The following is a 27,992-nucleotide window of genomic DNA, read 5'->3' as shown; positions in this document are numbered from 1 at the left end:
GCCTATATCCTTTTATATACTTATCTTTTCGGAAACTTTGTTAGCTACTTAGGCGACCAAATTCTTATTCCTGGATTTGTTCGACTCGTCCGGCAAAACTCGTATGATGGAGTAGCCACTTCTATCTAAGACGGTATCAATTTTAAAAAAGAAAGAAAGAATTTTAAATGTTATAAAATTAGGTTCATTTAGTTGGAAATAAAGATCCGCACAACTAAACATGTTCTACTTGGTCTATCCAAGGTTTTTTAACAACTACTATAACCCCATTTAAGACTCAATAGACTCGGCGAGAGAAAGCGGTTTTGAAGCAGCTGATTTCAATCATAACATTCATGTGGATAATTAAGGGCGGTTAATTCATTCTCCGTCACAGCAGTTTAGACTTATGCTATGTACCTTCGACCCAGTTCATTTTACTAGCATTCATCTTCGATTATAGATCTTTTGTTTGTTATGGACGATAAGTAAGTTCCTTATTCCTTTTTCTTTTTCGACTTATTGTGCGTTATAAAGTAAAGAAACAAACCATTCCTTTAAATATATCAACGCATTTATTCAAATTATTTGATTAGATCAATGTCCAATCGATATTTCGTTGAAAAAAAAAGCACTTTAAAATTGAGTATTTTTCGTAAATTCTGTTCCTTATTCGGAACTTGGAGCGTTTTTAAGAGCACTTTAAGCACTAAAATTCTTTTAAATAGACAATGCATTTCTGTAAACTTTTGATGTAGACCACTTCTGCATAGTTATTTGAAAAATAAAATATTACTTCAAAAGTTGAAAATCCACCGTTAATGTTCCTTATTTGAGTTTGAATAAGGAATAGGGAACTATTTCCTTTTTCCTTATTAGACTTATTGTGCTATATAAAGTACTTGAAACACTCCATCTCACTGAAAAGGCAACGCATTTATTCGAATTATTTGATAAGATCAATGTGCAGTTGATATTCCGTCTAAAGATGAGCATATGAGGCTCTTGGAAATTGAGTTTTTATCGAGTATTATGTTCCTTATTCGGGTTAAGGAGCGTTTTTAAAGCTCTTTTAGCACTTAAACTCTCTTAGTTTTATTTGTCAAAAAGTTAAAAAACGAGTAAGTTAAATATTTGTCGTTTTCAGGATTTCTGTTTCTTATTCGGAGTTTGGTACGTTCTTTAAGCGTTCTAAAACTCTCTTGAATAGACAATGCATTTTTGTAATAATATTACTAAAAATGTTTATATTTCTTATTCGAGTTTGAATAAGGAATAGGAAACTAGTTTCTGCATTATTTTGTTCACGTAATTGTTTAATTGTTATGAAAATACGAACACATTACAAAGAAGTGATTTTATGCATATCTACAATAATTCATTTTGAATAAGGAATATGAAACTAGTTCATTAATTTTATTCGAAAAAGGAATAAGGAATAAGGAACTAACTTATCGTCTATTTTTCTGTTTTAAGTTAAAATCTCTAGCCCACAAAGGTATTGGTGAACCTTTTCCCGAGCAAAACATTCCCTTTCATTGCCTTGTTTTTGAAATTTTCAGTATCACCCCAGTTCAGAAGGTTTATCTTCGTAAAGTGTGGAAACATAAAAATGGCAAAAGTGATCAATAACAAGAAGCTTTAGATACCGATTAGACAACTATTAGGAATGCTGATATAGACCTATCTAACCCCAAAAATGTTTGATACAACCGGCAATATCACGTATCGCCATAATAATTTTTTAAACATGTCCTCTATTTTCGTCGTGTTTCACAAGTTACTCCTTTATTAACAAGCTAACTAACCTCTATTGCATTCTTGTCATATTCTCGATGATAATCTTGAAATAAGAGTTGTCTTCTTCGATATAAGTAAAGCATTTGATAAAGTTTGGCACCGTTGTCTACTGTACAAAATCGATCAAACAGGACTGGGTATTCGCTTATCGTCTTGGTTTTCCAACTACAAATTAGTATTAGCGCGTTGTAATTCCATGTGCTATCTCATTATCAGATATCAAAGCGGGATTTAACATGGATCAATTTTGGGTTCTATTTTGTGTTTGTATACATGAACGATATTGTTAAAAAGGTTGATGCAAAATTAACTAACTACATGCAGACATTAATATATTGTTTGTCTGGGCTTACAGATGGCTTTTTAAGTTCAATCTTTCAAAATGAAAATCTAAATCGATGGCCATATCTCGGAAAATCAACAAACCACTTTATTAACCAGTTTAAATGTTCGACACAGCTATACCTTATGTTAAATCTCATAAACATCTAGGTATTTTTTCTCTTTGATGATTGTATTTTGTACGCTTATATTGCCTACATCAAGAACATGCCTTGTCTATAGTTAATATTATAAAACAACTTCGTTATCGACTAGTCTCTGGAGGTATTGTTTATCTCCTTTATTAGGCCAATCGTTATGTACGCCGATGCTCTCTCAGATAACTGTACACACTATGAAACATACGAACTGGCTAAACACAAAATGAATATGAACGTATGGTCACTGATTTGACTTGTCTTGTTTCTCTGCTCTTGCTTCAATTCGAATCTGGTTGGGAAACTTTAAATACTAGACTCGAGAAACACAAACTGATTTACTTCCTTAAAATGAAAAAAAGGTTATACTCCAGATCTTTTGTCGGCTTTGGTTCCCCAGATAGTAGGACAAGCTTTAATGTGATCAATTAGAAATTCATCAAACATATCTAGTATGGAGTCCGCACATCTTTGTATATGAACTAATGTATTCTTTCTACAATATATGCATGGAATTGTCTCCAAGTTGAGGCAGAGGCTGTAAACAGTATTGTAAACAGTCATCATTCCTCTATTAAATAAGCCAAAAACGCAAAGACTGTTCTAATATGGGAAACGGCGGAAACAGGTTCTGCGCAATCGCCTCCGTAACGCATGAAGTGACTTGAATCGTCATCTTTATGCCAAAAATATCATTCCCTCACCATTTGGTAGGTGTGGAAGACAAGACACATCACAGCATTCTTTTCATTTGTGCAGAGCATATGCCCACTATTGTTGAATCTCTGACTGAGGCAATCTTCTGTTTTTATTATATGGTAATGATACCTTGACCTTAGAGCAAACGAGTACTACGTTTGATGCGGTTCATCGTGTTATTTACATGTCAAAACGATTTGAAAGCCATTGATTGACTTCACCCACCCACACTCACACATCTTTTACCTTGCACTTTTTCCTTTTCTTCTTTTCTCACAGAACAATTTATTCTATATTGATACTTTCAAAAATCCAAAATAAACATTTTAGTTTAAAATATAAGTAATTGCATTTGAATTATCACTTCCAATCATCTGTTTTTAGACATAATTTAATATGAGCTTGTAAGGAAATAATTCCATTAGTAATAACTCCCTCAAGTGCTAATTGTAATTTATCATAACAGGGAAAGGAACTCTTTTAGTTAATTCCTACCGTTCCAATCCTGAACTTTGACAATGTACTTGTATTGAAATGTTATTTATTTTGCTCAATAAAATATGTCAAAACTAACATGTAATTTGACATATGTCAAGGTGTATGTGCACAATATAATTCAAAAAGTAAAACAACAAAAATACACTTTAACGTAATTTGCAGTCTAACAATTTTGTTAATAAGAAGGTATATGAAAACAGCCAAATTATGTTCCGATAACTTTCTTTAAGAGACTCCGTAACAAGTAAACATATATTTTTTCCCGTTCCATTTCAATTGTTTATTGGAACACAAGTAAAAGCTTAAACACAGATGGTCTTACGAATACAACTAAGTTATGTTAATTTCTTCAAATATCGTAATATGATCGACGGACCTCAAAATAAAATTCATTTTCAACATAAATGCAATTATAGCAAAGGAATTATGTTTTCTATATTGAACACTTATATGCATATCTTAACATCATTATTAAGAGCTTTATCTAAGACATAACATAAATAAAAATAATTCAATATGTTTAGCAATATATACTAGTTATGGCAACTTTTATTATAATCATACACAACTTGCTTATATGTATTTTAACACTATTATCAGCGGAAAGCACGTTCAAGCAGTAGTGTATAATAGTTATGTTCGTATCTAAATATATATTAATAGTTATCTGCCTAATTAAACATGAGTCCACACCAGCATTGCAGATATTCTTTCGGATTGGATTTAACTCTATTGCAAAACTTCTCCTGCAGAATCAAGAAATAGTCAACGAATGCATTGAATAACTGACACACATACTTTGTCAAACCCCTGGCATTTACAAACCCAACATAGTTAAAATCGCTTATAATTTGTACGACCACATGGACATGAAATTTGTTCTTTCGGACTTGAGACGAAACAACAGTGACTTTAAAGTTTGGTCTAATAATCCGTATGAAATAGTGAACATCTGCTGCATTAGATCAGTGATTATAAATCCTTTATCACCTGTAGGTCAATGTGATATTGACCTACTGACTTTAAAATTAATTGGAGCTGATCTAATTATCATGGCCAATTTGATATAAAAATCAATAGTCATCTACTGGCCAAAATCAACCTGCGTACCAAGTATGAAGTTCCTTGGTCCATGACTTCGATACTTATTAATCGGAAACAATTTGTGACGTACGGACTGACTGAATGAAAAAGAAGGCAAAAAACAAAATGTCTCCCCATGAATTTGGTGAACATAATGAAACATATTTCAATAGCCCGAATGACATTTTATATTTCATTTAAGCGATATATCGAAATAACATTAGTTTATAACCACCAAATATTGCAACAGACGAAACTGTTTGAGACATGTTAAAATTAAAAATTAGCGTGATAACATATTTTTACGGAGGGGGATTGACAGGATGTAAATTAAAGATTGTATCCGGAACTGGTGGACGCAAGTTTCCCAACACCTCTGTGTGGTACAGCAGATGGTGGAAGTTGTACATGTCCTCTGGACGAACATAGTGGAAAGTAACCGAGTAACGACTGCAACACATCGGACCCTGAAATATTAAATAGCATATATATAACAGTAAATGGTAACTATTTCGTTAGCAAATCATAGTTTAAGTGAGCTGTTGGTGAAACACTTGTTCTGGATAGGCACTGTCACCGAGCACATCGTTGTTGCTACCGGTAGGCGGGTAAATAAGTTCCCAAACGATTATACCGGCTTACCCCCCCCCCCGATTCCGATCCGATTGACGTTGCAGATGCACCCGAGTATGTTGATTTAGTCATCGCATCCTAGCCAGTTGACTTAGTTATGCTTCCCAGCTACTTTTCAGTTTGAGAGCTACTGAATCGCCAGCCACTATTAAAGTAGGTGCAGGCCGCAAAAGACACGCTTCGGATAGTGATACTGGTATGAATAATACTAAGAAACGTAATGAAACAGCATGCTCAGATACAAACAATGTGCTAAACAGCCAGTTTAATTTATATATAGTAAGAACTCTTTTAAGTCCAAATCCCCAACAACAAGTACCACAGACATTTCTGATGGAGTTTCATTAATTCGTGGCAACCTTAATCAGCTATCAGTTTAAATGAAAACAGTAAGTAAGAGTAATACTAAACGTATAGATCACTAAGCGAATTAGATTGAGAAAAATACTCTCTGACAATCTTTCTGAAAAGCTAGCCAAGTTGGTGGATAAAGGAGAGAACAATTAAATTTATAAAATTGATAAAGCTGTTGATGAGCGTATACAAATTATAAAAGCTGAATTTCAAAATGACGTTGATACGATGACAGGATAAGTTGATTCCTTGTTGAGGCTATACAAACTGAAAATAATTCAGATGTAGAAATTCATGAACATTGTTATTAGAAAGCTACCAAAGGGTGTGAATTAAGATCTGTGTGTCTAAGGTAGAAACTCTGGTATGGTCATGATGCACAGATTAAGGCAGTTAAACGCCTGGAGAATAACAACCACCGAACACCTGGTGTTGTCATTGTAACAATGGAATCTGAAGAGCAGCAACGTCAGGTTCTGAAAGCCAAATCCAACCCAATGGTACTATTGACAGTGCGGTGGCCATTTCTTCCGAGCTGTGTAAAGAAGAAAGATAAACAGCCTTAAACATGCGAAACTTCAGCAAGGCCGTGAACAGAGCGGAACGAGTTCAGAACGAGCTTTGTTAAGATATAACGAAACTAATCATAAAAGAGAGTAGGTAAATAGCTGTCATCATTTCTACATGAAAATACTCCGATAAAAATAGTTCAGCGCTCTCAGCGTGCATATTGGATTTCTTTTTAGGATGATTTAGCTGCAAACTGTAAAAGTAATAGTAGCGACTTCTGGAGGACCATCGGTAAGATAGGAATATCGCAGTCCAAAAGAAAAAATAAATTTCACTTATGGAACTGGTATGTATTGATAACAGTGTTTCAAACGACTTATTATCATGTTGTCTCAGATACATGGAAAGCTGATTTAAGCATTTTATTTTCTAATGAGAGATTCAATTACATTCACACTATGCCTATTATGTCAATAATTTGAGTAAACGTTCATGTCTAAATCTGGTTTAAAACAGACTATTGCCATAACTGTTTTACCTGTTTATGAATGATTTAGCTGTTAACAGCAAAGAACCAGACTAAAAAACTTGTATTGATAGTTAGAAAATATCTTTATTACTCTATAACGAGAATTGATTACAAAGTATGTTAACTGTAAGACAGACATGGTGTACATCTAATATCATGGTTGTAAATCCTGTTAAAAGTAATTTAGTCCATTTTATACCCCGATTTATAAATAGAACATTTTGTGGACAAAATATTTAAGTTGTAAATCAGTATATGGGCATGTTGCTGTATGGATACCCTAATTAAACATAATGGTTATATGTGTTGCTCACAGTGCTGGCCGAGTTCTTTGTTCATTGATAGCAAAATGCAAATCAGTTGGTCCTGTCCCATGCAATATATTTAAGAGAGTATATGATATAACTGTTTGGCCGGGTTATATCGTACGGTTTCTCCTTATGGGGAACTCGATCATATACACTTATAGAAGTTATCCAAAATAGGGCTATGCTATATATATATATATATATATATTTTGCTTTCGATTGTTTTCAAAGCGTTGAATGTAGCAAACAAAATTTACTTAACAGTGGCTAATATAATATCAAGGTCAGTAAATCAAGGTAAAGAAAATCTTCTATAGTGCACGAATGATTTATATCTGAAGAGAAGAGACCAGTACTAAAAATATATGTTGTATTTGTAACACATATCAAGTAAAAAAGAATTCCTATTTAATATGTTCTTACTTTTGCATAAAATAAGAATGGATGAGTTTAAATTATTTGCCCAAACTATTAGTTTAATATTAAGTCACTTAATTTGGTATGTAAATTGCATATATTTATTTCAGAATTGATTATTATTTTTCGTGAAGCTAAAGCGCTTCTTTGATTTATTTTGCAAAATCGCGGCCGAGCCTTCATACTGCATGAACGCACGAAAAAAAAAAAATAAGCAATCCTTATATTGACATTTTCCATTTTGATTTCTTTATATGTTTCGATCTAAAAGAGTTCGAGAACAAGTCTTTAATTACAACAAAGGGAACAAAACGCGATAGCAAATGTAAATGGTAAGAGCAATTGTCGGACTTGGTTTATTAGATCTTTTTATCTTCCGCACAATAAATAGTCCAGAAAACAAAATGCAGAAACATATAAATAATACAAAAATCTTTTTAATCATTTGGTAGTTACTGTAAAATATATGGTGAGAATAATAATTCTTGTTTTAATCAAGAAAAGTATCGATATATTTTAACTCCTGTTTTACATGACCCATGTGAGTGGGCATAAACAATGTAGTCAGGATGATGTGATGGATTACTTCATTTCAAGGTAAAAATAGCATCATATTTTTTAACATTTTCCATCAAATTGAAGTTTAATGATGTGCTAGTCTTATCGGATTGACATTTTAGACGATTGTTCTAACTCGACAAAAACATGACATTTTGACAGTTTCCAAGCATTTCATGTATTTAAATGATGTTTATAATACGTTATGCAAATCGCGCGTAACCGTTACCGCTGGTGAAGCGATAAAATTGTTCTGCAAAGCTCCGGTGACGGTACTGTCAACGGATAGTTAGGTGGTCAGCTTTGACTCATTTTTTTGAATTTAAATATGTTTTTTTAATGTGTCTGTTTTTAAAGCTTCATTCTCACAGATATACCGTTTTTACAACTTTTTTGTCTCGGAAAGAGCAAATTTTTGCGTAAATATCTGCAAACCAATGATAAATGATTGCTGACAAAAGATCAAATAACACATTCTTATACTTTCGTTCGAAATTTAATGTTTTATGGCTTAAACCGTTACTAACAAGACAAAAAATTTAAAAAAAATATGTGAAAACGTTCAATCTGTTAGAATGCAGTTTCAAATTTAATGTGTTATGACATATGAAAATACGCATATCACAAAAGGAAGTAAACACATTCCTTGTTTGTTTTCATTTTTCTCCCAACACATTTAAAAAAAAACGCTTAATAGCAAAACAAGCATATTATCATATATACATTTCGGCATCAATTATGAACTTTATGAACTTTTTGGATTTGCCGAGCTTTGCGATTCCGTTTTGAAATAAAGCTATAGACGAACGGACGTTCACCTGACCAGATAGTACATTTAACATGTGATCCTAGCGGATAACGTTAATATATGTTATCTTGCACAACCTCCACACCAGTATCACTACCGCTACCGTAAAATTTTGGCCCGCATTTTTCTTAAAATAGCGTACAGAGTTAAACCACTCACTGGAAATAAATAACGGAACGAATATTTTGTTGTTGCAGTGATATATGACGAGAATACAACTAAAATCTGCATGAAAATCGTACAACACTTTACCTCTTATTGAATTTCACTCAGTTTAGAGCCGGAACGTTCGTCATAACTTAACGATGTTTTGATATATTGGTCTCATATTATACCAGCGTGACGATAAATCCAACGGGCATCGAGTCACATTCCCCGTTCTCCAAAGAAATGCTGACCACCTACCTTTCCTATATCCGTTGATAGTACCGTCACCGGAACTTTGCAGAACAAAAATCCCCCCCGTGATATTGTGCTTGTCCCTGAAATTTCCTGAATTTAATCGAACTAATAATCTGCCATTGGGTACAGACAAATGAACTTTCAATGTTATATCTTAATGTGTGTTTGTGTGTGTGTGTGTGTGTGTGTGTGTGTGTGTGCGTGCGTGCGTGTGCGTATGTTCGTGCTTGAATGCGTGTTTATTGGCGTTTGGGCGATCTTGCTTGCGGTCGTGCGTGCGTGCGTGCGTGTGTATGTGTTTGGTTTGATGCGTTTCTAATAGTGTTACCATGCGTATACTATAAAGCCTTTGAATATATACTACTCAAAATTTGATAGGGATCATGTTTTTTAATGTAAAGTACATACGTATTTCAACAAAACGATATATCAACACTAAATGTTATCAAATGGCATTGTTTCAGGTTTCAAATGTCATATGATATCAGTACCAAACCAATTCCGTTCAAGCGTAACGAACTCCTAAACATGATAGAGGTCAAACGCAGGCGTATATCAGGTTGTCAACAAATTTGGAAAGTCAACAGAATATCTTTGAACTTTTCTTAAACCATGTTATTAGCGTGTGTGATGTCCACGAGCGTCAATAAAAGCTTGACATCGCCTCCGCATTTTGCCGATAAGCCTCCGGAGCTGTTGCTTAGGGAGTCTGGCCCATTCCTTCTGATGCGCTGTTCTGAGCTGAGGAACCGTTGTTGGCTGGGCCGGACGAGCAGAAACAGCTTTCTGAAGAATGTCCCAGGCATGCTTGATCGGGTTCATGTCGGGGGAACGACCTGGCCAGTCCATACTCTCGATGGTAGCATTTTCCAGAAATTGGTTTGTGATGTTTGCTCTGTGTGGGCGCGCATTATCATTAATGAGAATGAAATCAGGACCGATTGCACCTGCATACGGTCGAACATAAACGTCCAGGATCTCGTTGCAATAACGAACAGCCGTCAACGTACCGTTTTCAATTACATGTAAGACTGTTTTCCCGTGCATGCTGATTCCGGCCCATACCATGACTGAGCCCTTGCCATAACGGTCATGTTCGGCGACACAAACTGGAGCAAAACGTTTATTACGTCCCCTCCACACTCTGGAACGTCGATCTGTAAAGTCAATACAAAACTTTGACACTCTGTATAAAGCACTGTGGTCCATTCGTTTAACGGCCATCTAACGTGTTGACGTGCCAATTCCAAACGGTCCTGGATGTGGTATCGGGTCAATGGGATGCGAATTGCCGGTCGTCGTGCCATCAAGCCAGCACTATGCAAACGATTTCTGATGGTTTGCGTTGAAACTCTTGCGTTTCTGGCGTTCTGGAAGTCATTACGTAACGAAGTGGCGTTACGAAAGCGGTTAAATCTGGCTAAAACCGCAATGTAACGATCCTGAACGTCAGATTTAGCCTTTGCACGACCACCACCATGTCGATGTTGAGCATTTCCATTCGTTTGATAACGATTCCACATCCTGCAAACTACACTTTGTGACACATTCAGGTGTTCTGCCACAGTCCTCTGAGACAACCCTGCCTCCAGCATTCCAATTCCAACATGCATTTCATCAGGAGTTCAACGTCTTCTGTTTGGCATTTTGAACAAAATGTGGTAGATGTTCCGAGTAAAAATCGAATACACGAAGCGAAAAACAAGAAATGACCACATTTTAAAGTTGTTTCATGGATGCCAAAACGCCTTACTTCGTGGGTATGCAGTTTTCCGTGCCGCCCGTGCACGCGCTGGTAGCAATACAATCAAAATCATCGAACATTCTGGAGGCCTACGAAGGGGTAAAGCTAATGCTTTGAAATTAAATAAGCATGCTTATTTGGTTAAGTTTTTACAAATAACTAATCAAGTGATCCTTATCAAATTTTGAGTAGTATATAACAATTCATATGTGTCATATTACTGACCAGTAAATGCGTCTATAGAGTAACCATATTCACAAATATATTTTAACATATATTAATGCTGCTAGTGATCTTACCTGAAGACATTTTCCAATTTCTACATCTTCACCGTGGCCATCGATCTTGCAGGAGCCGTTTTTAAAACCAATGCGTACCACGTCATGAAGAGCCCGAGAACTGATGACGTATCCGCCACCACCACTCATGAAGCCATTCTTGACAAACAGCTGTTGGTTTAAACATATTTTATTCAAAATATCTCTATATACATATAATACACGTTAAATATGATTTAAGTATTTGCATTAATATATTGAATCGGATTGAAACGAAAGCATAGCTTATAAAGTTTCTCTCCGTGAGAATTAAGTTACACGTTATGCAGAGTAATGAGAAGGTTAGACAATTTTAATTACATGTATATATGTTGTTAATGAAAACATGCAGAATATTATCTTAAGAGAACGAAAGAAAGCGTTTGAAATAGTGTATAAAAATGATGATTTGGGTAACAAAAAAAAGATGGATGTATGAAAAAAATTAGACAGAGCGAGAGTATATGTAAGTTTGATGATAGTTAGATTGATGATAGTTGGGTACCTGTACCGTTTGGTAGAAAGGGTCAAGTCTGGGAATATAGCATAATCAGAAGCGTTTCGAGTTTTGTAAGAAGTTATGAACAAAACTGAAGATTTTTGAGTTGCTCTCGTTGTTAAGGGTAGGATCACCGTTGAGAATGATATCAATGTCAACACGTGTGATTCTAGACATATCACGAATTAAGGTTTGTCGAATATCCGTATACAAGGGACAATGCAGGAAGAAGTGAGTGCTACTTTCAACTTCACCACATTCGCATAGAGCAGAAATTATTATGTTTTTGCAAAAGAGGTGATAGTTAAGGGCACTACAACCAGTACGCAGTCGAGCGTGGAGTACCTGCAAGCGACGGCTACCGTTGTAATAGTATGGAGGGCAGACTGAAGATTGATTTGAAATAGATCTCTTGAAAGAAGCAATAGAAGGGCTGTCCCGCACATCCCGAGAAAGTTCATTCCATGCACGTACAGAAGAAGGAAGGAAAGAGGAAAAGTAAGAACTAGTACGTGACATAACCGTTCTTGTATTAGATGCATTGCGTAGTGGATAATTATGAGAACCAACAGTTTGGGGTGTAAGGGATGATAAATAATCAGGTACAAGGCCGTTGTCCATTTTATAGAAGAGACATAGTTTGTGATTGAGTCGTCTTTCTGAAAGAGTAGGCCAGCTCAGTTCCTTGTGAAGAACGGAAATAGTTACTAGATTTGTAGCCCCACAGACGATTCTACCGGCCTCATTTTGAATCTTTTGAAGTTCATTTTTTTCGTAGTCTGTACAATTATCCCACACTGTATCAGCATATTCAAGAATTGGGCAAATGTATGAAAAATAGATAATTTCTAGACATTTTCTGTCCAAACGGAATTTTAGCTTTCGCATGATGCATATGCGTTTGAGGGCCTTACTTCTAATGTACTCAAAGTGCTCGTGCCATGTACAGTCACTGGAGAGGACCAAACCAAGATGTTTGTGCGAGTTAGTTTCTGAAATTTGTTGACCATACATAGTTAACTCGGGGTAGAAACGAGGTTGTCGTTTTCGGGAAAACAAAATTGACATAGTTTTTGCAGGGTTAAAGGTTACTAACCATTTATCAGCCCAAGTACTTATGCTATGAATATCCCTCTGGATTATTTCAGTGGCCCTCAGGGGCTCATCAACCAGAATGTACAGACTGGTATCGTCTGCGAATAACCTAATATTACTACCAATATTAACAACAATGTCATTTATGAATATAAGAAATAAAAGGGGACCTAGAATGGAACCTTGCGGAACACCGGCCTCAAGTTGGGCCCAACTAGACATGGAGCCAGGGAGAACTACGCGTTGCCTACGATTACTGAGATAGTCACGGAACCACGATAGTAAGTTGCCATGGACACCTGTTTCTTGAAGCTTCACAAGCAAACCCTTGTGCCAAACTTTATCAAACGCCTTGCTAATATAAAAAAATACTGTTCGAACTTCAAGGCCATCATCTAATGCCTTGCAAAAAGTGTTGTAAAGGAAAGTAAGTTGATTAACAGTGGAGTCACCTGGCCGAAAGCCTGACTGGAACGAGGTTAGAAAGTTTATATCACGAAGATGGTTAAAAAAATGTTTATATACTGCCCGCTCGAACACTTTTTCCATTGTATTAAGTAGGGAAATAGGACGATAGTTTACAGGAAGTGTCGGATCTCCCTTTTTGAAAACTGCACATACATTGGCATCTTTCCACTGCTTGGGAAACTGACCGGTAGAAAGAGATGTATTAAAAAGGGCACACAGCGGGCGAGCTAAACAGTGCGAGCATTCTTTTAGTATTCGGTTGCTTATTCCATCAGGACCTGAGGCTTTGTTTATGGGGAGGGAGGTTAAAATGTCGGTGATATCACTTGGTAGCAAAGTTATATTATCAAGATTATTATTACCGTAGCGATTGTTTACCGGCGGAATGACATGACCACTATCGTCTAATAAAGATTGGTTTCTAAAATGTGTATTGATCAGTTCAGCTTTATCAGCGTCATCTAGACACAGTTCTCCGTTAGTGGGATCTTGAATTGCATTGATACATGGCTTAGATTGAGGATTAAGAAAAGATTTTAAAATCGTCCACCAGCCTTTAGATTGGACAGACCCATAACAAATCTTTTCCGAAAAATTAGAAAAGTAAGTTTCCTTTGCACTCCGAATGGCCAGAGTGGTTTCGTTTCGAAAACTTCGAAACTTATCCCAAAGTAGAGTTGAGTTTTTACTCTTAGCATTTTTATAGTACCGTTTACGCTTGCGAATGAGATTTTTTAAATGCAAAGTCATCCAGGGAACGTCGTCTGGTCGAATAACGACTGTTTTAGTTGGGATTCATCTTTTGGCGTGATTCAAAATTGCGTTAGTTACATTGTCAGTGTATGTATTAATATTTGCATCAGAAAGAGAGTCCCATTCAGTATTGTCGAGACGACCTCGTAGCTCCTCGTAGTTACCCCTGTCGTAATACCATACTTGCCTCGGAAACGAGGTTGTCTTACACTTAGCGAATTTAAGTATTCCAAATATAGGACAATGGTACCGAATATTGGATGGGAGAAAAGGATCCCCAACACCCGAAGATATTAAGCTATTAGTGTTTGAAGCGAAGATCAGATCTAGTGTGGATGAGGTATTTTCGGTAAAGTGGGTCGGCTCGGTTATAACTTGCGAAAGTCCATAGACAGAACATAAGGTTTGAATACGCCTGGAAGAACTTGAGTTGCTTGAGTTGTAATTAAAATCACCAGTTATTATGACATCACTGATTCCTGTATCAATGGCAAGTCCCACAGAGTCCTCTATAGAATCACAATACGCGCTAGATGAGTTTGGTGGTCTGTAAAATGTCCCAAATAGTAAACGCTTACGGCTTTTCAAAGTAATTTCGACCCATATGCTTTCCAGGCAATTGATTTCTAAGTCTAGGCGGCGAGTGAAGTGTATACTATCCTTGATAAATACACAAACACCACCATGACTGTCGCCTGGTCTATCACGTCTCTCGATCGTGTGATAACCAATGAAAGATATATCTTCGCAAGAGATTGATTCATTAAGCCATGTTTCAGAAAAAGCTATAATATCAAATCCATTCAGTTCAGAGAAAAGTATATCAACCTTGTTTTGCAGGCTTTGTACATTGTAATGGATAAATGAGACGTGATGTTGTGACAAGAGGAGTTTTGATAAATCTGAACTGGATTCTGTTGAACATGATGAAAATGAATCGGGACCAGGATTACGGTGAACATCACCAGATAACAATATGAGCTGGACAATCCATAATTCAAATACAATGGCAGAGAAAACTGAGTAGACGGCTACAAACCATAACCCGTTACAACGGAGTTTTATTACATTAGGCTGGATCTTTTTTCCAGTGGTTGGCGTTGAGTATGAAACGTGGTATGCCTTTAGAGAAAACAGGGCTAAGACGTTGAATAGGATTGGGATGGAAAATATTAAAACTATACTGATTTTCCAATATCCCCCGACGTATAACTTTGTCAAACCGGCTACCGACGACCAATTATTACACAGTGCGTTCATGAATCAGAATGGATAAGAAACAGAAACAAAGTCACCGCCGATATCCGGTTGACGACATTAAATGTCACTGGCGAGTACCCATATATTATCATAAGGCAAGGAGTATGAAGACCAAAGTGTGGAGAAAAGAAAAGTTTACAGAATGATGGAGATCTAGAAATGTGAAAAGTAAGAATAAACAAAAAAAAGTGATGTGTCATGTGGAAGAACCTAAGAGCGTAATAAAACCTTGGTCCTTAAAAATGATGATGAATAACAAATTTCTGAAAAACTGAAGTGTTAACATATACACTTCAAGTAACTTCACAGATTAATAATCACCATTTTTAAGTCCTTAGCTCGACTACAAACTCGAAATTTTGTTTATTTTCATGACCGCGAGAAAATACGTCTGACCATCTCAAGATTAATCGACCAAACAGCTGTTAAGTAATTATGTATGAATTGTAGCATTCTTTTCAGAAATTTATGTGTAAGCAAAGAGCGAAAGGTTGTTAACATTAGACGTGGATTGTAATATAATTACTTTAGTCTAAACTTATTTATTTTAAAACGATTGTGAAACAAGTTATTACAATATTATAGCAATCACTCTCATTGGTACAATGATGCGCGAGAGTGTAGTGTTGTGGGGGAACCAGAGTACCCGGAGGAAACCCACTTGTCCGGCTTGGTGACCACAAACGAAACTCACATGTTTCCAGACCGGGAATTAAACCCGGGTCGCCTTGTTGAGAAGCGAGTGCGCTAACCACTGCGCTAACTGAACAGCCAAGTTGTAATATAATTATTGTACCCATAGTAATCATTATCTTTCAATGAGTATGGCTAAAGCCAGCATTGAAGAAGAAAAAATAGGTGATAAAAGGGAAATTAATATCAAAACTTGGACCAGTAATCCTACTCCCAGATTTAAATAGGTGACAAAAACGTTAGAGAAATACAATTTAAATTCAGTTTCAATGCCGCGCTGGAAAATTCTGTCTGTCGACCTAATGCCTGATTTGTCACATGCAACAACGCCCTATACTACCAGGCTTGTAATTGTTTTATCAAGTTAGAAATATTGATGTAACTACCAAGTTGACCTATCTGAGTTTCTTATCAGACTCTTATGAGTCAATCATTTGATCGTGCATTGTCGGCTCATTTCGTACTACCTTAACAATTTTCGCACAATTTAGGAAACCATCGGCTAACTCTGGACTTTAGACTGGTTGAATAAACACATGCTTGACACATTTTAATTACTTTTTTGAAATAAAACTGTTTTTTTGTTATGTTCATTTTCAAATACAATATAAATGATGAGTTTAATAAAGATCAATTACACACCCATTTTAAGAAGATGATATTTAAATCTTTAGTTTTTGAGATATTTAGATAATATATCCGGGTCGTACAAAATGGCGGCGCCCAATGAAGGAAGGTACAATCTTGGAAGATTAAAGCCAGCGAAGATTAATCAACAACAACAACAACAACAACATTGAAATGATAGATGGGTTACCTTAAAAACAGTAACAGTGAAGAGTTTGGCTGCTATGTTTTTAACCTCACTTCCTAGATAAAATAAGAAAATCTTAAAATGCTTACCTTCATGTGAAATCCCATATAACTAGGCTTGTTATGGTCTGTACTAGCCAACAAATGACGTAGGTTCTCCATTATGATGTACGTGTCATCGTCACATTTCAGAAACCAATCAAATTCGTTCCTGTGTTTTTCATATGCATATTTCAGGGCATATCTTACTTTGGCCGTTAAATGTGCTCGTCCTTCTTTTACAGGAAGGATAAGCATTTCAGCATTATCCGTTTTATTTATCTCACGAGCTGAAATGTTAAATGTTCGTTTTATATTTAACGAAATCATAAGGTTACGATCAGGGTATTACAATTTTACAAAAAAATACCATCGATGATAGCCAGATAAAACAAATTTCATTTAGATTGCCGTTAGATTGTGTAGCTCGACCACAGTTTTGGTTGATTTCCTCCTCAATATATATGATTAAATAGTCATGTTTAAAAATAAAAATAATAAAACAACAAAAATTATTTAAGTCGTTGCGTGTAGGCACTGACTGGGTTGTGCATACCACGGAACCCAACTGATAGCTTATCCACTCACAAAGAAAGACTGTTACTAAGCTCACGGATGAATTAACCCTTATTGAATACATTGACATACATTGATCAATCTTCAGATCTAGCATTTGCCGATGATATAGGGATATGGTCATATAAACTAGTTTAAAGCCCCAGTCGACTCGTGTTGAGTGAAGTGGAGTTTCAATGCCATTCCAATGCGGTAATTCCTAAAGCTTATTTGAGGCGTATGTGTTTTTGTGGTGTTTGTATGTGTGTTTGTTGGTGTGTGTACGTTGATGTCTCACTTTCATTGGAGTTTGGGCCATGCCCATGTGACTCTTAACATATTACATATTTGAATTTTAAGCCTCTTCCCTATAGTTTTCATTTTGTTATTTGATGTGTATGTACTATAAGAAGACGAAAAAATAAAACGAAAAAAAATCAACCATTAAAGCTGCACTCTCACAAATTGAACATTTTGACAACTTATTTTATTTTTTTGTCTTGGAACGAGCAAATGTTTTCAAAAATCCATGGAAACCAGTTATATAAGACTGCTGATAAAACATTAGGTCGCAGATTTTTATATTAAAGTTCAAAAATGATGTTAAATTCATTTTTCTTAAACCATTAGTAAGTGTTTAAGCCATAAAACATTAATTTTCGAACGGAAATATGAACATCTACGATCTGGTGATTGTCAGCAAACTTTAATCATTAGCTTACAGAAATGTATGCAAAAATTGCTCTTTCAAGACAAAAAATAAAACAATTGAAAAAAATAGTTTATCTATGAGAGTGCAGCTTAACACCATTAAACTGCTTTTGTACGTTACAAAAGGGTCAATATGGCTTTCTATTGCTCATATGAGAACCTTGAGAAACTACGGAAGCAAATTATTGCCAAGTAAGTAAGTGGTTGCTGAGGCAATAGCTGGTTGCTTAGCAAGTTTCTGTTAGTGGTTGCTGATTAATGTGGTGATTAATAAGATAGCAAGCCAAGGCCAAGGTGGTCACTTGTTTAAAGAAAATAATGTTTCTAGAAAAGTTTATGTTATAAAGGAACTTGGGAAGAAAGCTATTACCAAGGAAGTCATTGGACTCTTATTTGAGAATAATAAGTGGAGGTCTATTGTTACAAAGAATTTGATTGTTAAAGCAACTTGATGTAAAGGCAGTCGGCTGATGGTTGCATGGGAGGACCACAGTTGTTGACGGAAGATGTGGTTGCTAAGGAAGCAAGCTGCTTTTTAGGAAGTTATAAGTTGCATAGAAAAAAAAGATTGTTGCAAACAAAATTTGTTGTTGCTAAGTCGGTGGGTGATCGCAAAGGAAAGTGATGGTTAATAGTGCAGTAAGGTTGTTTAAAGAAGAGGACCACCGTACAAATCTACAAATTTATTGTCACTGCAATGGATATTGGGCATTGTGGTTTAAGGGAAAACCATATTTTCATTGATAATTTTTTTCAGTTACTCTATGATTAGGTATATTAGACTCATCCCGTTGAAGAAAGGAATATTAAGAAATACACACTGAACAAAATTTCTAATCATTCACACGAGTTTAAAACAATTACTCAAAAACTATTCGAAAAAGTTTTCTTTTCACGATTCAAGGACCTACTCGTCTGACACAATTACATAACATTTTAGTTAATTCATTTGAAAAGTGAATGATCTGTGCCAATTCATTAAATACCACTGTCAGTTTAGAAAGTCACAATTTATTTAAAAGTTCGTATGGCCCCCGTTTGCAGCAATCACTGTCCGACAGCGACCTCATGGACCTTTGGATAGTTCCCTGGAGAATCCCAGTCCATGCATGCACCGCCACCTGCTCAAGTTGTCCGAGATTACCTGGTTGTGACCCTTGTCTTATGGAGCATTTGTGCGCGTACCAAACATGTTCTATGGGGTTCAAGTCCGGACCCCTGGCTGGCCATTGCATTCCTCGGATGTTGCTGTTTGTTAGCAATTGCTGCGTTGCTCTTGCGGCATGACACGGCGCATTTTCTTGGGCAAGTAAGAAACCTTGATTGGCGGCTATATGTGGCAAGATAACAGGTCATATGTCATTTTGGTACCTTAGTGCATTCAGATAACCGTGTACCCTGACCGGTGGCGTTCTGGTGTGCATGGAAATGCCTGTTAAAGACATTATGGAGCCACCACCGAATCGTCCCTGTTGAACTACACACTCCGCGTGGTTCCGTTCCCCTCGGCGACGGTAGACCCGCACCCGACCAACAGCTTGTTGCAACTTTACCCTCTTCTCGTCAACAAAATGTATATGGACTTATCAGCTTGGGTGAATCGTACGTGACGTCGCGCCCACACCAACCGATTATGCCGATGCCTCTGAAGTAATACGATACATTTTCGTTGTCGTCTAAATCTGATACCGACCTCTTGGAGGCGGTTACGAACAGTCTTCGGTGTAATATTTCTACCGTGTTAACCCAAGGTTTGCCTCGCTGTCGACGTCGCAGGTTGAAAACGATGACTCAAATGACTCAAAATAATGTACCTATCCTGGCGGCGTGTGGTAACTCTCGATTTAGGATTTCGCCTGCGGTCATTGGCACTTCCGGTTTGCTGGGAATTGCACGATAACATTTCACGAGAAAGGTGCACACACAATTCGTTACACTCGAGTGCATTTGGTTAAAAATTTAGTATTCTATTAGTGCATACGATAGGTTAAGTATAATTCATACATTTAATATCGGATTCTTAGAAGAAGTTATTTCAAATTTATATCATTTAGACTGCCTAATTAGAAATTTTGCTCAGTGTATATAGATATAAATGTAAGAGATAACGGACCGATTGATCAGAACTTTGTTGGACTCAACAACAGTTTGAACATCAGATTGATAAGTTTAAACTCTTTAATGCTTCAGATGTTTCCATGATGTACTTGTAAACTGCAGTGTTTTTATCAATTTTTGACATTTCAAACTTATTTCGTCCATGAAACTAAACGTTCAGCTGTTGAATTCCTGAGCCCATCATACAAAGTTCACCTTTAAAAATTAAGATCAGTGTCGTTAATATCGCTGGTAAGTTAGGCAAGTTCTGAACAGTTTGCCCAATGTAAGCATTTCTTCCGTACTTATGTGAAAAACTACAGAAACAAGCTCAGTAACAAAGAGTTTAAACATTAGCTCGGTTTAATGGCACTGGGTAAACGCCAAAGACATAGAACACAAAAACAAAACATCACAAACAAGAAACATGGAAGAACAGCACAAAACTCCATAAACAGCACAGTGCATACATATAGTATCTATATAAAAATAAACTAGGTAGGTTTATCAAGGATTGTTAGATACCGCCTTGGAACGGTTAGAAAAATGTAAATTTACTGGGGTTTGAACATGTCCAAACTATGTACAATAATAATATAATATATATCCACGTCAAACATTCTTTCTCAAGTAACACTTATTTCTAATCTAGATAACAAAATAGTCTTTTAAATTTTGATAACCACTTACAAAACAAAAAGTACTTTTTATCACACTTGCTCGCCCAGGTTTCGTTCACGGCGGCCATCTTTGCTTGACCGGTTTTGGAAGTGAGAATGAGGCAGAGAACACGGACGCTCTTCCATGAACTCTCGGTTTCGTTTACTGATTTTTCCGCCGATTTCTGTGGCCGAAGAGAATGTCTTTTGTCTGAAACATCGAGATTAGTTTCAGATTACTTTTATATAAGCCCATTGAAAACCGTTGCAGTTCTGTTGCGTTTGAAAGCAAGTGCTATTCGGACAAAATTGTATTGAGATATCCCAAACAAATTAAAATACCAAATTTGTTGAAACAAATACATTATTTCATCCACTTTCCGTGTTTTTTCTCAATTGTTTGACTGTTCCGTTTTATAGATGTCACTGCTACATTTTCGCCCACCCCCCTTCCCCCGAACTCACTATGGTAGTGAGGTTGCCAGAACTCTAAATAAATACGACCTTTAATCAAATGATAAAAATAGGACAATTGTATAAGTTGATACTAAAACAGCTTAAATGATTGACTTACCTTCATTATATTCCACTCTTTGTTTTGTAAATACATATCCAGTTCCACTTAAAATAATAATTAAAGTCATCAAGATAAAAGATAAATACAGTTTTAAGTATCGCTTCGTCTGCAGCGCTGATATCATTGTAATGCCCTTAAGATATGATACATTGTAAAGTTACCACCTTAGTTAACGATATTTATAGAACCGAAAGACATTCGTAACTCCTCGACCAGTTTTCATCGAAATGAAATAAAGATTATTTGTCAAGCGAGCATTTTAGCTTGACACAGAAGATCACGCATCGTCACAATGAGAGAAACGTTCTAGATTTTGAGTTTGTAATAAACACGGCAAAACATATCAAAGCGATCACAAGCATGACAGAGCGACCCAATACATGAATGAGGTGTCAAATTCCGGTATATCGTGAGTGAATTCTTGATGCCGAGGTTAGGTTCAAGTACTATTCTCTCCTTTCGAAGTCGTTAAAAGAATGTATAGTTTTGTACTTCCACGAGTGCTCAAAAGAACAATTTATATGGGTTATGTAAATTGTCGCTTCAAATGGTGCATTAGCGGATCCGGTGGGGGCGGTATAAGATAATGACCTTGCCATTCGAACCGGCATATTTTAGAAAAATAAAAATTTCACCCAATACATCTAACATTCACTTCAGAAGAAATCTTTGCAGGAATACTCTCAAACTCTCTGCCAACATTTTAAACAAACAAATCGGTTCTGAGGTAGGTATGATACGCCCCTACGTTTCACCTCTTCCAATATCAAATCCAGGAACCGCCAATGTGATAACAGATCGTTCGTTTTTCTGTGCCATGCTTTAAAGCCCCTGTTTGAACTCTGAAACTAACTTTCGTCCATCTAAGACCAACGATAAGACGTTAATTACTACGTTAGTTGGCATAAAGTGGTATTTGCAAACTATCATTCAAGGACCGTCGTGGCAGATGGGTGTAACGCAACCCTCGTTTTACATGTTTTGAGAAAACTCGATACAACTTGTTTCCGTTTGCTTATTAGATTATTTGAGATCTAATTACTGATTGCGCTTAATGTTGATAAGATTTAAATGTCAATGCTTTCACGTTTCGATGATATTTTAAAAATGAAATTGTTCGTCGTTATATGGTATAAGAGAAATAGTACCATTAAAAGCGTAATGATATATTTAAAGGTGCACTCTTACTCCCTAAATAGATTTACCACCATTAACAATATTTATATAATATTTCAAAAAGGATAAAAAAATTCGAAAACAATGGTTTTCATAAAGGATACCGAGTTTAATTTGAAAGAAGTGAGCATAAAACACTTTATTTCTTCCTTAGGAGGCTATAGTAGACCTCAGAAAATCTTTAAGCATTCACTTATCATTCAATATTTTTGCGCTCTCCTATCAAATACACGGTTAAAATCATGTTATCAGTAATCAGTAATTAATATTTTCCATATATGCATTATTTAGTAAGTACTGTAAGGTTTCTGAGTCAAAACTTATGTTTGTTATACATGAGTATGTAATGATTGTGAATAAGAGTGTCACTTTAAAGCTTTTAGTTACTTTGAGTTGTGCACGACACAATGGTCTGTTTAAATGCAATAAAAAACCAGTCAAATGCAAGATAGTGACGTTTAGTAACTGATATTTAAAAGAAATGGTTGAAATCAGCAGGATGAGGACAAGTAAGGACACAAAGTAATGGTTAAATACGATTCGTTACCAGTCACACGCATATATCCTTTACTAGACCATGACGTTGGTTAATGTGATCGTTGTATTATGTGCTGATCTAAAGACAACAATGGCTTTTTAAACACTCAGGTTTTTAAATTCATGGTAGGCTCACAGAAAATTCTAACGTAGCTCTTATGGTATTCATATCTAAATATGTTCCTTAAACGTACATTAATCAGAGCTTTAGTCGTATAACGTGATTTCTTTACTAAAACGGTAGATCGCGTTTATTTAGTTTAGTTTTATGATTTGGCCATAAGTGCAGCCATGCAGAACTATTAATTGAATTTCTATATATTTTCTGTTTCAATACCACACAATTCGTTTTGTTTTGGTCCACTTGTTGTGTTTAATAAATTCTTTAAAAAATATTATATCCTAGGCAAATATGGTCCGAAAAAATATTGTCCCATCGTAAAGTTATAACATTCTGTGTTATGGTTAATGTGTCTCAAGTTGCATTTACAGTAAGCAAGATCAACTTTTGAGTATCAGAAAATGATAAGAGAATGTTAACAACACTTTAACTTTCTATTTCCTGGTAACAAACGTTCAAACACGAATTCAAGCGCACATTGTATATGTTATAAGACCCGAAGGAGTAACGGAATAATCCTTGACCTTTGGTGCAGCATCAGGTCATGGGTCGCTTGTAATGCAACAGATGGGCTAAGAATCATGATGAAAAAGGTTGACATTAGCTAACTGGGAGCGCATATGTGTATTTCTAGCATGAAAAAGCCTTTCTAAAAACACTTGTGTTTCAGAAAGATTACCTATCTTAGATCTCTTTTCTAAGATCCCTTGTAGCATGTAGCTTGCCATTCTAAGATCCTTTGTAGCATGTAGCTTGCCATTCTAAGTTCCCTTGTTGAAGATTGCAATCCTAAGATCACTTGAAGCAAGTAGCTTGCCATTCTAAGATCCCTTGTTGAAGATTATCATCCTAAGATCACTTGAAACATGAGGCTTGCCATTTTAAGATCCCTTGTTGAAGATTGCAATCCTAAGATCACTTGAAGCAAGAAGCTTGCCATTCTAAGATCCCTTGTTAAAGATTGCCATCCTAAGATCACTTGAAGCAAGAAGCTTGCCATTTTAAGATCCCTTGTTGAAGATTGCCATCCTAAGATCACTTGAAGCATGAAGCTTGCCATTCTAAGATCCCTTGTTGAAGATTGCCATCCTAAGAACAATTGAAGCAAGAAGCTTGCCATTCTAAGATCCCTTGTTGAAGATTATCATCCTAAGATCACTTAAAGTAAGAAGCTTGCCATTCTTAGATCCCTTGTTGAAGATTGCCATCCTAAGATCACTTGAAGCAAGAAGCTTGCCATTCTAAGATCCCTTGTTGAAGATTGCAACCCTAAGATCACTTGAAGCATGGGGCTTGCCATTCTAAGATCCCTTGTTGAAGATTATCATCCTAAGATCACTTGAAGCAAGAAGCTTGCCATTCTTAGATCCCTTGTTGAAGATTATCATCCTAAGATCACTTGAAGCAAGAAGGTTGCCATTCTTAGATCCCTTGTTGAATATTGCCATTGTAAGATCCCTTGTTGAAGATTGCTATCCAAAGATCACTTGTTTATGATTGCCCTAATAAGAGCACATGTAGCAATAGTGTTGCCTTACTAAGATAATTTGTTACAGATCGCCCTTCTAAGATCGCTTGTAGCATGAAGATTGACATCCAAAGATCACTTTTCAAAAAAATGCTCTTTTTAAAAAAGTCATTTTTTATGTTGATAACTATTAAGATCGACACAAGATGTGTATAAACAAATACTTATATTGGATAATATCTTTTCCAGAAAACATTTGAAAATGTTTATATTCATGCAGTATTCACCAACGGTGTATTTGTTGTTTATAAGTTCCTTTTGCCAATTACTCCAAAATTTTGAGGTATAAAATAGGGACTTGTTCACGTTTGATGTATAGGATTATTTATGCGAAAAACTACAGAAACAAGCTCAGTAGCAAAAAAGTTCTAACATAAACTTGGTTTAATGGCACTAGGCAAAGGCCAAAGACATAAAAAAAAAAAATCTCAAACAAGAAACATGGAGGAACGAAATCAATAGTATCGTGTAAAATACAATCACTATGCTCGTTCCAAAAAATAAACATCACCAGAATTGTAACCACGAACCTCTTTATTGATAGTAATAAAATTGTGACAGAAAATGCTTTATTTTGCCGGATATAGTTAGTTACGCATGTTATTATTAGGCTCAGATTTGCAAAAGTATCCTGATATGAGCATGTACCAAAACCTGTTTGGTGTTTGCTCACGAAAGTTGAAAAAAAAACTCGTATCATTGCCAACATACAGTGTATAAGTAAGTTTCTTAAATAGCTGAAATCTAAGTTGTTCTGCTATTTCTTAACTTGAAATACTTTAGTGTGCAACGGAGTTATATACATGTCAAATTTTACAAAAAAATAATGTCTAAGAAGTCCATTTTGGATATAACAAAATTAAAACCCACAAAATCAGCAAATGTTTTACTAGTCAATTATCATTTGGATGTTTATGACTTATTGTTCTAATTTAACGTAGAAAGTAAACAAAACCCATTTTAGTTCAAAAACACGGTCACCCATAACTGCTTTCATGGAATGAAATTGAATACAGATCGGTCACTTTGGAAGGCGATCAAGAGTAGTCATTCGGTAACACTCGGTTAACAGAACGCGTGTATGACACAATGTGATATTTAGTGCTTTACGATACCCGACACCTGAATTTTTCCACAGTTGAGTGGTCCAAAACGTTTCACTTTAAGTAACTTCCAACAAATAGTCCGAACAATATTCACACAAAAATGTCTACGCGATAGGTTGAAGTTTTAATGATCATGAAAATGTTGAACACATTGTTTAGGTGTGCTCGTCCCGTCCTTACAAACAACAACACACACAAAATTGTCTTATCCTCTCCGCCATTTAGAATGAGAAAAAACCAAAGTGCGATGGATAGAGAAAGAACGGTTTATAGATGTAGATCTTGTATATCTACCAAACAAGAATAAAATAGAATAAAAATTCTGTTGAGCACGCTGGTAGTACTATAGTACTTGAAATGATGGTATGTTGCATACTGTTGAAATAATACGGTTACTCCCCTTAGTTATAAATAAGCATTGCTCCTATTTTGCGAGTCTTGCACTCAAATGTAAATACACCGGCAACAGAAAGAAATTGAGGAAATTATTATTGATAAAATCGTGTTCTTATCTTGTTCTACAGAAGATACAATTATTGTCTCGATATACCCAAAACATAACAAGTTTCATTCTTCAAAATCAAAATCATTATTTGCCAAGCGGCAAAGAATAGAGAAGCGAGTAGAGAATGACACTTATGAAATAAACGATGAATACTTTGCAACTTTCATATTTGGACAACGTAAAGGGTGCAATATAAATAGTTTACATTTTGCTTGTACCTTAAATAGTGTGTTTAATACTTTATTTTTTATATTCTATAATGTTAAAGTGCTTAAATCTAGTTTTGCCAAGTTGTTACAATTCGCATAAGAATAAACAAAATGACGAAATCACGCTTTCCAATACGATAATATACTATGAAGAATAACAGATCTAGCTGATTTGATTGTACAAGAAGTACTCATTTGTATAAGCCTCGCTTGTAGCCTTATAAATAGATGCTCTTTGTGTGATATAGACTAACAATTAAAATGAATAATAAGATGCGATTTTATTAAATAGTTTATACAAGTCAGTGATATGGAATGTTTAAAACATTTTGAGCGTGTTAACCTGAGATTATTGATATGCACTTTTGTTAAACAAATGACAAAGACTATGCTACCTTTCTAATGGAAACATGATCATTCGAACCGTTCCAGTGTCAGTAGTTTTACCCGCGTTCTAACATGAATGTTTATCATTTACAATGTGTCGCTTATCGAACAAAAGCAAATACTATACGATAACAATCAGTAAACATCGGGCATTTAATGAAAGGAAAAATACCCTTAATTAAATCATTTCAGAAATTTTACAAACTTCAAGTACAGTACTGAAGAACTAGAAACGGACATTACGTGAATCGCCGTATGAATCCAGCCAGAGCGTCAGTGCTAACCTCTCAAAGTTACAATTAATTTATACAAAGCGCTGAAACGATTTGGTACAATACATTGCGACAGAAGTACGGTACTATTATGACTTAATTCGATATCGTTTGACTTGTATACAAACATATAAATACGCTTGGTATATACCCATCGGTAAATTATCTGCATAAAGTAAGTGCTTGAAACGAAAGGGCTCTGAAAACAGGCTTAAACTATATGACCATAGGCAACAACGTCTACGGCACGACAATGCAGTTAACAAGAGGGTTAATATTTCTTTTGGAATATTCGGACGGCAACATGTTTTAATTTGCAAAGGCTGTTCCAAAGATTAACCCCCCCCCCCCCCTGAGAGCTTTTGTTTTGCTGACCCTTCCAAGGCGGCAATCTTAACAATTGTTGATAAATAAGTGCTGATGCATGTGTGATCTGTCTGTGCTTTGGACGTTGCGTGTCTGGTGTGATCCTTAAGAGGCTCTAGGGCCAAAACAGGGTATTTAAGAGCATTTAAACAATAATTTCACCCTCTCTTGATAGGAAATGTTTACTTAAAACAGAAAAAAAAAACATAGATGCAACAATGAGGAAAACTCCTATAAAACGAAATTTTCTCTGAATATATAAGAACAGTCAGTCAAGCTTTACAATAATCATATTTATTGTATGCCTATCAAATTTCTTTTCCATATCCAACACTGAAAATACAGCACGCCGAATCAAAAAAATCCGTCTGTCGTTTTCTGATTCCGTATCATGCGAGTACCGTGTGTAATCTCGGAACTACTTTCGCGTTGCTAAAAATAGCATGAC

General features: G+C 35.8%; 1 protein-coding gene across 1 annotated transcript in view; it reads left to right on the top strand.

Annotated features, from left to right (window-relative positions):
• Positions 1-27,992, top strand: part of LOC128230985 (fibroblast growth factor receptor-like) — a 90,815-nt gene that overhangs the window by 34,388 nt on the left and 28,435 nt on the right. The window lies entirely within an intron of this gene.

The sequence above is a fragment of the Mya arenaria genome, chromosome 1 (genome assembly GCF_026914265.1).
Source record: "Mya arenaria isolate MELC-2E11 chromosome 1, ASM2691426v1".
In the NCBI taxonomy this organism is placed as follows: domain Eukaryota; kingdom Metazoa; phylum Mollusca; class Bivalvia; order Myida; family Myidae; genus Mya; species Mya arenaria.
This window is presented reverse-complemented; position numbering and strand designations above follow the sequence as displayed.